Source organism: Tursiops truncatus, chromosome 8 (assembly GCF_011762595.2).
Source record: "Tursiops truncatus isolate mTurTru1 chromosome 8, mTurTru1.mat.Y, whole genome shotgun sequence".
NCBI classification, from domain to species: domain Eukaryota; kingdom Metazoa; phylum Chordata; class Mammalia; order Artiodactyla; family Delphinidae; genus Tursiops; species Tursiops truncatus.
In genome coordinates, this window is record NC_047041.1 from 76,925,523 (window position 1) to 76,938,094 (window position 12,572).

Below are 12,572 nucleotides of genomic sequence, written 5' to 3' on the forward strand. Positions count from 1 at the left end.
TCTCAACTTAGAAAGCCTTCTTAATTCTGTATAACATTTTGCATGTCATAGGCACTGAACTAGAATAATTCAGCTTTATTCAAGAACAATAAGTGGCAGAAAAAGATAGAGACCATGAAAGTCTCACAGAAAATTCAAATGAGAAATTACTTCTGGCTGGAGAATAAGGAATGATCCAGGATTTGTGAAGCCTGAAGCTTATATAATTAGTAGGGCCTCTTTCAAGAAATAATAATGGAAAATTTTGTATACAATAGTTGGTAGGAAGGAGAGCATTTATTTAGAGTCGAGAAAAGTAAATTACTACAATTACACTTATTTTCAGTGATGACAAGTTGCACAAAAGCACAAACTGCAAAAAAAAAAAAAAAAAAGACATGTTATTTTTAGTAATTAACTGCCTGACACTCTCTACCATGTTTTTTCTCTGTAATTTTCAGATTCATACTGTTTGATAGCCTCTTCATATGACATTGATTTTATAACTTTTTCTATAGCAAGAATTGTTTTAAATGATTTGTTATTTTCTCTCTCATGCTTGGTTGAAGTAGCTTATTTTCGTTAAAAAAAAGTTATTTTCAGCTACATGATAATTTTTGATAATGCTGTGTACATTTTTAGGATTAATACCAAATTTGGAAATAGCTGTCTCCAGTTTCTCATTTGTGATCTATAACAGTTAGTATAATTTGTCAGACGTTTCGGTTTTGGTACATCTCAAATGTTGTTTCCCCCCAATCACAAATTTCTGGAGTGAAGCAACATAGGACACATCCCATTTCGCAATCACAATTACTGTCCTTGTACTTTTGTGCCATATCAGTGGGTGAGTTCACACAGCAGATGGTAGGAATATTCCTAAAAGCCATCTGTACACGGGGACTGCCAGAAATAACTTAATTCTACATAGGTATAGGTGATAAGCCCGCAATCATATCTCACTAAACCCAAAATAAATGCATTCTCACTCAGCTTCCCCTATCAAGCAAGTCACAAAAGTGGGGCCAATCCAGATAAGAGGTGAGGTGTGACAGAGGGAACTCAGAGTAGACAGAGACAACAGTCCTAATGTGTTATGACTTTTGTAAATTTGCAGAAACATATGCTTGATCATGGGGATATATATAAATGTGAAGCACCTTGAACTGTGGGCTTCATTAATTCCATTATCTGTTTCTGCATGGGAATTATCCTCAATAGAAAAAAAGCACTGTTGGCCCTCCCTGGTGGCGCAGTGGTTGAGAGTCCGCCTGCCGATGCAGGGTACACAGGTTCGTGCCCCGGTCCGGGAAGATCCCACATGCCGCGGAGCGGCTGGGCCCGTGAGCCATGGCCACTGAGCCTGTGCGTCCGGAGCCTGTGCTCCGCAATGGGAGAGGCCACAACAGTGTGAAGCCCACGTACCGCAAAAAAAGAAAAAAAGCACTGTTTTATTCTGACATGAAATCTATGTCATTGCTTGCACTACTTCTTTGCATTTTGATTATTTAATGGTTTATACTATGTGGCACAAGCATGAACATGTCATGATTGTGTAAGAGATAGGCTAGGCCTTGTGTCTATTCTTGAATTTTTTTTCTTATAAAGCAGAGGATTATAAGGATTAGAAATACTGGCTGTGGGTTTGGCAGGCTTTAAATCCTGGCTGCCCATTTACTGCCTTGTGACCTTGGAAATGTTATGTCACTTCCTTATGCTCCAGTCCCTCATCCTCCACTTGGAGAAGATAATGCCTCCTGGGTTACTTGCTCTTTCCCACTAGCCTAAGTTTTTTAAGAATACAGTCTGCAGCTTGAGCACAGATGGCCCTCTGGTACCTCACAGATTGCATGCAGTGGGCACTTTGAAATGTTTGTTGAATGGGAGTGAATGAATGCATAACTACTACTTGCTAAAGCCTATAGTCTAATAATGAAGTGATCAGAGAAGTAAATAATCAATGAGAATTGGATTTGATTAAGAACTCAAGAGGGACATATCTAAAACAGCCAGAAGCACAGTAGAGGGACAGTTGAACAATCAGGAAAAACTTTCAAAAGGGGTGAAATATTAGTGGGGACTTTTGAAGCATGAGTAGGGACGAACCTACAGAGAAGAGAGGCGTTCCCGATGGAAGACACACTATATGATAAATAAGGAGAGACACAGAAGAAAGAACACAGTGTTCTACATCTGGAGCGTGGGATGCATTTGGGGCAATAGCAAGCAATGAAGTGGAGAGGTGGGCAGAAACCAGATCTCCAAGGACCTTGAATTTATACCAAGTTACTTATAAATTAATAGATGCCGTCAGCTGGTTTTAAGCAGAGGAGCAACAAATCCAACTTCTTATCTCCTGTAACTGCTTCTCACCTCTTGGCTCAAGTACCCGAGGAGCAGTTTTTGTTTGGATCATCCTAGTATATACAACCTCCACAGCCTCTTGTTAACCCCTTTTTATGCATATTCAGTCTGTTAATAAAATGATGCAAAATTGTGACCCTGCTACACTTTCCTTTTTAGATATTAAACATTTTTTGACCAGATTAAGATTTTGTTATATCACATAGGCAAAGCTGGCAGATTACATTTAAAGCAAGATAAATAGCATGGCATTTCTTATTTTAGTTAAATGAATTTTGCAATACCTAACTTAAAATATATTATCCTTAAATCTTGAGTTATAAAAATTCACAGTAAACTCTGAAAAAAAATCATGGAAATTTACGTTACTGAAAATTTTACTATTGCCTCATGAGGTCGCTACATTTCATTTTATGACTTCAGTGAATTTCATTGACACCCGCCTCCATTTAGAAACATTCCTTTGAGCAACTGCTTTATAATGGGAAAGTCATGACTGGATCATCTGTGTCCTCCTGCCACCTGCTGGTTGTAGTTGAGAACACATATTTACATCTTTACTGGTCTTCAGGAAATGATTGTGTTGATAAATATTGTGAAATTAAATCCATTTGTAGAAAACAGAGATGACGTTATCAGTCATTCAACTCTAGTCAATACTGAGAAGTTTCTTCCCCTTGTTTCTTATTAGAAGCTCTCAACTTTCATTTATTCATCCTGAGTTCTATGATGAAGAAAGATTCTTTATTTGCATGATTTCACTTGTGTTTCCCCTGTGCTTTGGGCAAACATCTCTCTTCAGTCATGCCTTTCTCTTCCTCTGATACCTTATACTCCTCCTCAGAATAGCAATCCAAACAGCCAATTGTGTATGACCAGTGAGTGGAGGATATTTTGCTACTGTTGTATACAACAATGAACTTTTAAAACAGAATTTTTATTTCTTAACCCACTGCTTACACAAGTGAAGTTATGGTCACTTTGTGGTAAGTCAGCCCTAAGAAAAAGGAAAACTGACAAAGGAGTTTAAAAATGTAAGCTTGCCTATAAAATCTCACTATTTACCTCACTTCAACACAAAGAGCTTCCCTGAGGCACAGATAAGTTGTCATTTCAATAACTCAGGCATAATGTATCCTAACCTTTTGAATTCTCAGGTGTTTGTTTAGACCTGACCATGAGCTTGAGACATTGTGGTTTGTATCTTAGCTTAGCAGAGAAGGCATGATTATTTTTAAGCTAATGCCTTTGTACAATTCTAAACTAATTTAGTTCATTATGGTGAGAGGAGGTCAAATATAATAATCAGTCCTTATGGTTTCTGTGACCCATATACTTTTCAAATGCCTGTTCCATTCACACCAGCTAGTGCATTCCCTTCTACCAGTATGCATCCCACTTTTCCTCTCAGGCAGTTTTAAAATTGGACTGCCACATAGTACTAGGGTGCTGTCTGTGCTCCTTCTAATACAAGGATAAAGCACTCCCTGCCTTTGCGCAACAAGTAGTCTAGTACTAAAACCTGACATTATTTTCTCTTTTCTCATTTCATTTATGGCATCGATTGGCACAAGTCAGGTCTTGTGGTTGGCAATCCCTGAAACTGGCATAGGGGTAGGATATTTATTAATATTTATTAAAGAATGTCCTTGGGATCAATGCCCATGGAAGGAAGGGGAAGGAAACTGGATTGAGCAGAGGGAAAAGTTGAACTGCTATGATGAAGTTTTTACGACAAAGTTAACACCACAGAGAGCTCTGAAACATAATGATCTGTCACTGTCAGAGTTCTCCCATGTTGAGCCAAAATAGCTGGGCCTTTATACTATACCTCCATCAGTTATTGGGTGTGGCCCGCCCAGGGAAGGGCATGCTCTTAGATAAAGTAGTAGTTCTCTGTAACTAAGATAATCCTAGAAAGGCTAAAATTAGAAGGCAGATATGATGGTGGGATATTTGCCAAAGCAATACGTATATTTTCAAATTTGATTGACTCTACCTGTTCAGAAATTGAATTAATAACTGTAAGATTTTGACCAAGTAAGAAAAAATAATCAAGAATGTCATCTTGTGGCCAAAACTGCCACTTCTAGGCCAAAGTCACCTGGGCCCCCAAAATATTTGTACTGTGCTACAACCCACAGCTATTTTTTTCAGGTGCTTACATCTTAGATAAAGAGGACTCTTTTTCTGCATAGATACAAGCTCTACCATATTGGCTTCGTATACGAATTTCTCTGAGGTTCCTAACTTGTCAATCCAGCTGGCATTAACTTCCTTCAGCCTAGAATTCTCTGCATTGGTCAGATTCAAGAAAAGATAGTATCCTTAGGTGTTTGCAAAACGTAAGGTACAACACAGTTATCCAGTATAATGATAATTATTATCAGGAGCATATAAAGCTCTGAGTCATAAGCATGATGTGATGCCTACATCTGCCAGTTACTTATTCTGTGACCTTGAACCGAGCCATTTGACTTCAAACCATTTATTTGAGAACACCCTATTTTGTTAACTCAGCATATTATTGTCTGCTCACTCCTTTGTGAATATAAAATAGGAAAATGATGTAAGGGATCTTTGCCAGTGATAAAACGTGACATAAATGCCGTTAGTATCTTCTTAGTTCTGAGCAGGTAGCCCCCTCTCATATTTCGGTGTGCACATCCTAGCTTGCTTCTTTTTAGAATGTACTGGGTAGTTTTTTTGTTTTGTTTTGTTTAATGCTAATCTATCCTCTCCTTCTTCTTCTTCTTTTTTTTTTTTTTTTTTTGGGTTTTACTTCTATCCTAAAAATCTCTATCACCTACCTCTACCTCTTAATGATGGATGACCCTGCTCTCTTTTTAGAACTGACATAGAGCCTTCGTTCTTCACCGGTCTACACTAGGTGCTAATCTAGGACCCACTGCTGCTTCATGGACAACATTTCCTGGGTCCACAGCATATGTATTTATTATTATTTAAGTTCAAAATCCTCAACATCTACAAGAGGTTAGAAAATGGGTTAATTTTAAAAAATTACCTATACACAAAACTACTCAGTATTCAAGTTGTTATGTCACTGATGCATCTGCAATATTAATATACAAATAAAGCCAGAAATGGAACATGAATAAAAGAATGATTATTAGAGATTTCCTGTTCTTTTTTGCCAATTTACTTTGCTATTGTAAAATTATTTCTACTTTCTGATTCTTTAATCTTAGCCTCGTTCTATTTTGGGATCAGAGCCTTTTTGCTTTCTTCTGGGATTGATGCCATGCAAAGAAAGGTAGGCCGCCCAGAGATGAAAATAGACTGACACAGACATGCTAGTTGGCTAAAGACTTCAGCCACTTGTAAGTGTGATTCTTTCTAGACACACACATTTTAAATTAGCGAAATTATGGAAGTGGATAGTTGAATAAAACAGGTTGATTTGTTTGTAACCCATCGTCTTTGAGCAGAGAGCAGAGGTGAGGAAATGGACACAGATAGGAAAGTTTTAATAGTGAGAAATGACAGTGTTATAAGCAGGGACAGTATGGAGAACTGGGGGGAGGAGGGTCTTCAATGGAGAGCACTTGCCCATGAGGACAAGTCAGTACACCTACAAAAGAGTCCATAAAATATTTTAACTAAAAAAAGGAATGAGAAAGAAGTAGGGGGAACTAAAGACAATTTCTATCCCATATCTAGACTGAGATTCTTTTGATGTCCTAATTCATCAGTTTAATTTTGAAATAAGATGATTCTTTGGTGTCATTTTCGTTGATTATTTTAAATTGAAATACAGTTGAAGTACAATATTATGTTAGTTTCAGATGTACGATGTAGTGATTCGACAATTAAATACATTATGAAATGGTCATCACTATAGGTCTAATAACTCTCTGTCCCCATATAAAATTATTACAATAACATTGACCATATTTCTTGTGCTGTATTTTATATCCCCTGACTTATTTGTTTTAAACTGGAAGTTTGTACCTCTTAATCTCCTTCACCTATTTCACTCAATCCCCCACCCACCTCCCCTCTGGCAACCACCTATTTGCTCTCTAAATCCATGAGTCTGTTTTTGTTTTGTTTGTCCATTTGTTTTGTTTTTTGTTTTAGATTCCACATATAAGTGAGAAAATCATGGTATTGGTCTTTCTCTGTCTGACTTATTTCACTTAGCATGATAGCCTCTAGATCCATCTATGTTGCCCCAAATGGCATGATTTCATTTTTTAATGGCTGAGTAATATTCCAGCGTGTGTGTGTGTGTGTGTGTGTGTGTGTGTGTGTGTGTGTGTGTACATCTTTATTAATTCATCTGTTGATGGAAACTTAGGTTGCTTCCATATCTTTTCAAATTGGTCTTTTTGTTTTCTTTGGGCAAATACCCAAAAGTGAATTTTCTGGGTCATATGGTGGTTCTCTTTTTAATTTTTTGAGGAACCTCCATACTGTTTTTCATAGTGCCTGTACCAATTTACATTCCCACCCACAGTGCACGTTCTTATTAAAGATTTGTCTTTTCACAAGAGTTTTCCTGGTTCTTCTTCACGGTTTCCTTTTTGTATTCCTCTGAATAGATGATTCTCATAGACAAGATCATCTTGGGTTAAACCTGAGGTCTATCCTCAGGAGACCTGGCCTTTGATCAGAGCTTTGGGTTTGGGTCAAGGCCCTTTGCTAAGAGTGTTCAAGCTCTGTGTGAATTATACTTAAATGAAGAAAATGCAGAGGAGTCACCATTGACCCATGATAGCAATGCATGTTTTGATGGAGATTCAATAGGAGAATCCACAGCCTGGGATCTCTGGGGGTGTGACTTGTCCAAATTTATCTCTGCCATACTGAACAATAGTAGTGAACCAATCATCTTCAATTTAATGGTGTTAGTGCTCATACACAGAAGGAGAATAGTGTACGTTCATCAATGGAAGAAAAAGTGAGTGTTATGAATCAGAATTAAGCCTCTGGGGCTTCTTCTCATGAGTCATGTTTCCTTTCTCATCAACAGTGTATTATACTTCAAGCAGTCTTTTAAAAGTGTTTGTTTGTGTGATTTGTTTGTTTGTTTTGCCTCAAAAGAATTTGTAACATAAAACAATTTCTTAAAGAAATGTTTGTATTTCTCATCCTTGTGAGATTTGATGGTATGAAATACTGGCTCCAGTGTCTTCAGAATTCCCAGTTATCAAATAAGTATTAGGTTAATTTATTCTATGATCCTTACTGAGTCAGAAATGAGGATATATACCATTCCAAAAGATTTCTGAATTTAGGGAAAACATATTTGGGTCAAAATTCATTTATTCATAAATTAGAATTATCAAGGATTTTCTCTCTTGTACTGAGTCCTCTTCCCTCATAGTTCTATGTATAGTAAAGTAGAATAATAAAGGTTTTGTAGTCTGGCAAAACTGGTTGTGAATCTCACAGTTTTCACTCACATGATATTAATAGTTTGCTTGTCATCTCTAAAATCCAGGCTTTTATTCTATAAAATTAGTTCTAATTATATTTCCTATCTGTCATTGCTAGGATTAAATAGTATAACCTATGAAACTTTACATAGATCATCAGAAATAGGGTAACTTTATATTTTTCCTTTCCTAAAGCATTTTGGGTGATTGAGGTTTGATTAAATTTTGGTTTTTAAAACAAGTTTGCTGTTTTTCTTTTTATCAATAAGTATCGGGACTTCCCTGGTGGCACAGTGGTTAAGAATCCACCTGCCAATGCAGGGGACATGGGTTTGAGCCCTGGTCATGGAAGATCCCACATGCCACAGAGCAGCTAAGCCGGTGCACCACAGCTACTGAGCCCACGCTCCTAGAGCCCGTGCTCTACAACAAACGCACGCTGCGAGGAAGAGTAGCCCCCACTCGCCACAACTAGCGAAAGCCCACACATAGCAACAAAGACCCAACCCAGCCAAAAATAAATTAATTAATTAATTAAAAAAAATTCAAATAGCTGTAAAAAAATAAGTGTCTTTTTTTTTTTTTTTTTTTTTTTGCGGTACGCGGGCTTCTCACTGTTGTGACCTCTCCTGTTGCGGAGCACAGGCTCCGGACGCGCAGGCCCAGCGGCCATGGCTCACGGGCCCAGCCGCGGCTGTGGGATCCTCCTGGACCGGGGCACGAACCCGTGTCCCCTGCATCGGCAGGCAGACTCTCAACCACTGCGCCACCAGGGAAGCCCAGAATCATACTTTTAATTGTACTTTAATCTTTCATTTGTCAAAATATGTTTCCTGTTGCAACACATTTTAAGTATTTACTTCAACATTTTGCAAATAAAATGGACAAAAATCATAATAAATCTTAAGAAATTACTAATTTTAAAAATGATTCTAAAAATATCTGAATATTTTTTCTTCTTTCTAAAAAGCCATGAGTCGTAGGATAACAAAAATTTAAGTTTGTTTCTGCTTTTATAAAGAGAGTTCTATTTATGTCTTTTTTTGTAGGTAAAACCAAAGGAAAGAGGGTTGGGAGTCCCTGTGTTACTGCAAATATCCTTTCATATGTTGTCTAGAAATTCATTATAGTCAGGTTCCATAACATATTTAATTATTTATCTATTTCTGGACAGTTATTTAAAATCATCAACCCAAATTTAGAAAATCTAAATTCAAGGTTCTTCTACCTAGAGATAACTTCTTCTAGTATTTCATGGAATTGTATCCATTTTTGTCCAGCATTTAAAAAATATTTATATTTATCATAATTTGGATTAAAAGACATTTATGGTTTTGTGTTCAGATTTTTTTAATTTGAAACTTTTTACCTAATAAAAGTTGGTTATATTCATAAATGATTGAGACATTATTAAACTATTTACATGGTAATGTATTCTTTACACAGAAAAATAGTACCCCACACATGTTGTTAAAATAAAGATCCTTCATGTTCATGTGGTGACAAGCTGGTGACCTCCCATTTATGCTAATTAGAGCTCTGTTTCATAGCATTGGAACAAGAAGCGGGACTAATTTGCATCCCCATTTATATTTAACCTCCTGAAAATGAGTCATGACTTGTGGCTCAAAGTTTTCTACTGTTTGCTAAATGCCAAACAGTCCCTTGCCTTCACAGCTGATCTGCTTCTGTTGCTCCAGATCAGCCCAGGGTAGCCCCTTCTCACAACTGTGAACTCAACTCAAATGTCATCCCACCAAAGAGATTTTTCTTCCCATGCTATTAAAGCAGCCATTCCACTAGGTCACTTCCTTCCATATCACCCATTTTATTTCCCTCATAGCACTAAGGTGGATTTGTTTGTTTCCTGGTTTATTATCATTTTTTTACCATAGCTCCTTGAGCGTCCAGTTCCTATTTGTCTTCATCTCTGCTGTAACTCTGACCTCAGCTGAGTATCTGGCACATGACAAATGCTCAAGAAATACTTAAGTGAAGGGTGAAGAATGATAACGATCCTAAACTTTCCATGATTAAAATATTCCAGGAAATTAATTTTTCTCCTGAATTAAGCATTTTCACTCTAGTTTTTAGTACAAGATTAGGTGGAAATTAAACTAAATCGACACTTTTTGGGAGAAAAAAAGCCTTTACAAGAGAGTAGAATAGTATGGTAAAGTATAGTAAGTTTAGTATAATGGTTAAAGTCATGGGCTGTGGGTCCATGTGGTCAGTATTGAAATTCTGGCTCAGCTACTTACTTGTGCAAGTAACCCCTCTGTGCCCTTTCATGTGTAAAATCAAGATCATAATAGTTACTCATACAGTTACTGTGAAGACTAAATGAGCTTATTTCTCTGCATGTTTATGATAGTGCTTATTAGTACATAGTAAACATATGACAGTGTTGGCTATTATTATTATTATCATCATAATCATCATCATTCAGTGACTGTAATTCTCTTTCTCATGATGGCCCCTGTGCATATAATAAAAAGAGCACGGGGTAATCCCCTCATATCCAGTAAGGTTCTACATAAAAATTTAGGTAGGCGCACTGTTCACATCTTTAATCATACTAGAGCTTCCCTTGATAGTATAGCTGTCTTCAGAGGCCCATTTTGGTCAGTGCTGTGAGAGAAAAACAAAACATTGGGCTGTTTCAAAGATGCTGAGTACATGAGTGCTGAAAACTGTATTTGCTGGAAATTATGTAAAGCACCAGCATTGCACTTTTTCCCCATGATCCTTAGTCTTGTGGGAATTTTTTCGTTGAAATTGGTCTCCAGAGACATGAAAATCAGAATCAAACTTTGCTAAAGTGCATTTCTTTAAATATACTTTCTTTTCTGTACTTCCAGTTTCATAAGAAAAATATTTTGACTGCTTGGGTAAATAGTATGAGTCAAATTTAATCTGAACTTAATATGTGATAGCAACTTAGTAATTCCCTTCACCCAGGCACTAACCCAAACTTAAAACTACTGCCACATTGTGAAGAAAGATATCATATTATACCTGAATACCCTGTGTAAAATTCCTCAGGCTTCAAACATGACCATTAAGTCAAGTCTTAAATGCGAAGACCAGATTCAACACCATAATGAAAATTGGAAGACCCAGAAAAAAATACTACAAAAAGTCAGTACGTTCTCCCAGAACTGAGATAGCCCAGTACCTCATGTGGGCAAAAGCGATCTTGGCAGTTACTACCTAAAATTGTTAAATTTCACAATATGTATAAGTAAAATTGCTTGCATAAGACAGCTTGTGTTAACATTTCTACTTCATTCTAATAATGGACATTTCTGAAATATGAGAGTTGACCATTTGGATTTAGACAGAAAAGTAATCCAGGTGGCACAGGTCCTAAAAAGTCTCCTTACCCTGAAATATATTCCCTGATTTAGTCTGGGGTCTTAAGGTTCACCATAGAATTCCCGCTTTGTTACTCTAATACTCCTAACACAACTAGTTAACATATGTTGAGTACCAACTTTGTACAAACGAATCTTCTAGGTCTTTTCCCCATTTATGCTCAGATACATTTCTGCCTTTAAAGAAATAACTCTTTAGTAAGGAAGATGTAGGCTGATAACCATACAAACAATAAGTGCCACGATAGTAGCAATTAATAGCTAGTGTTTGCAGAACATTTACTACATTACAGAAACTAATATAACAGTTTATAAAGCTTACTTAATAATTCCTTTTCATCATGTCAGGTAGTGCTATTAATCTCCATTTTACAGATAAGACAACTGAGGCACATGGGGTTTGAATCATTCAGCAGTGACGATTCAGAAAGCAACTGGTGGAGCTAGGATTCTAACCCAGTCGGTATCTGATGCCAAAGCCCTAATTTTTAATTACTCTGCTAAAATCAAAGCATGGATATAGTTATAAGAGGACAAAGATAAATAATAAACTTTAAGGAGAGATGTAGAATAGAGAGGTTTCAAGGAAAATGAGAGAAGATATGACATTTGAAATGAGTTTTAAAGAATGCATAGTTTTGCAGGCAGATGATCAAAGAAAGGATGCTTCAGGCAAAGAGAATAGCCTGAACAAAGCAAAGAAAGAGGGACTGATAATAACTGAAGCTGTTGTAAACATTTCTTTCCCTCCTGAATAGTGTTCAAATAATTAAACTAGCATTTAATTTAAGGCCCAGTGCGCTCTTCTTTCAACCTAAATGTCTAGTCCTGTCTTTTACTATTATCTTCTACTATCTACTTTCCACATTGTGACGTACCCTCTTTATTCTACCATCTCCATGCTTTCCTCCCTCCATCTCTTCATTCATATTATTTCATCCATATGAAATCTACTCTGTGGATCTCCACCTGTGTATCTTTTACTTAGTCTTCATGGCCTAGTTTAGAAACGCCTTCCCCTTCATGAAACGTTACCCTCCAAGGCAGAATTTTCCATTTCTCCTCTATCCTATTTCATAGCACTTACTTTCTCTAGACTTCCTCATGGTACCCATTACTTCTCCCATACAGTTTATCTATGTATATATTTATGCATCGTTCCATTTATCCATAAATCATTATCTGTGCATATCTATCTATCTATCTATCTAGAAATCTACCAGAAAGCTTTATTGAATGGAAAGTTGCATAATAGCAGTTAAGATCTTGGGCTTTGTAGTCTAACACAACTGGAAGGGAATACTAGTTCTGAGTTTACTAGCTTACAGAATAGCTAGCAGGTTAGTTACACACTCTGAAGTTAAATATCCTCCCCCTAGTTGTGTCATAAAACTACGTCCCTCAGAGCACTGTTGTGAAGATTAAATTGAATAGTAAATGTAGATTGCTT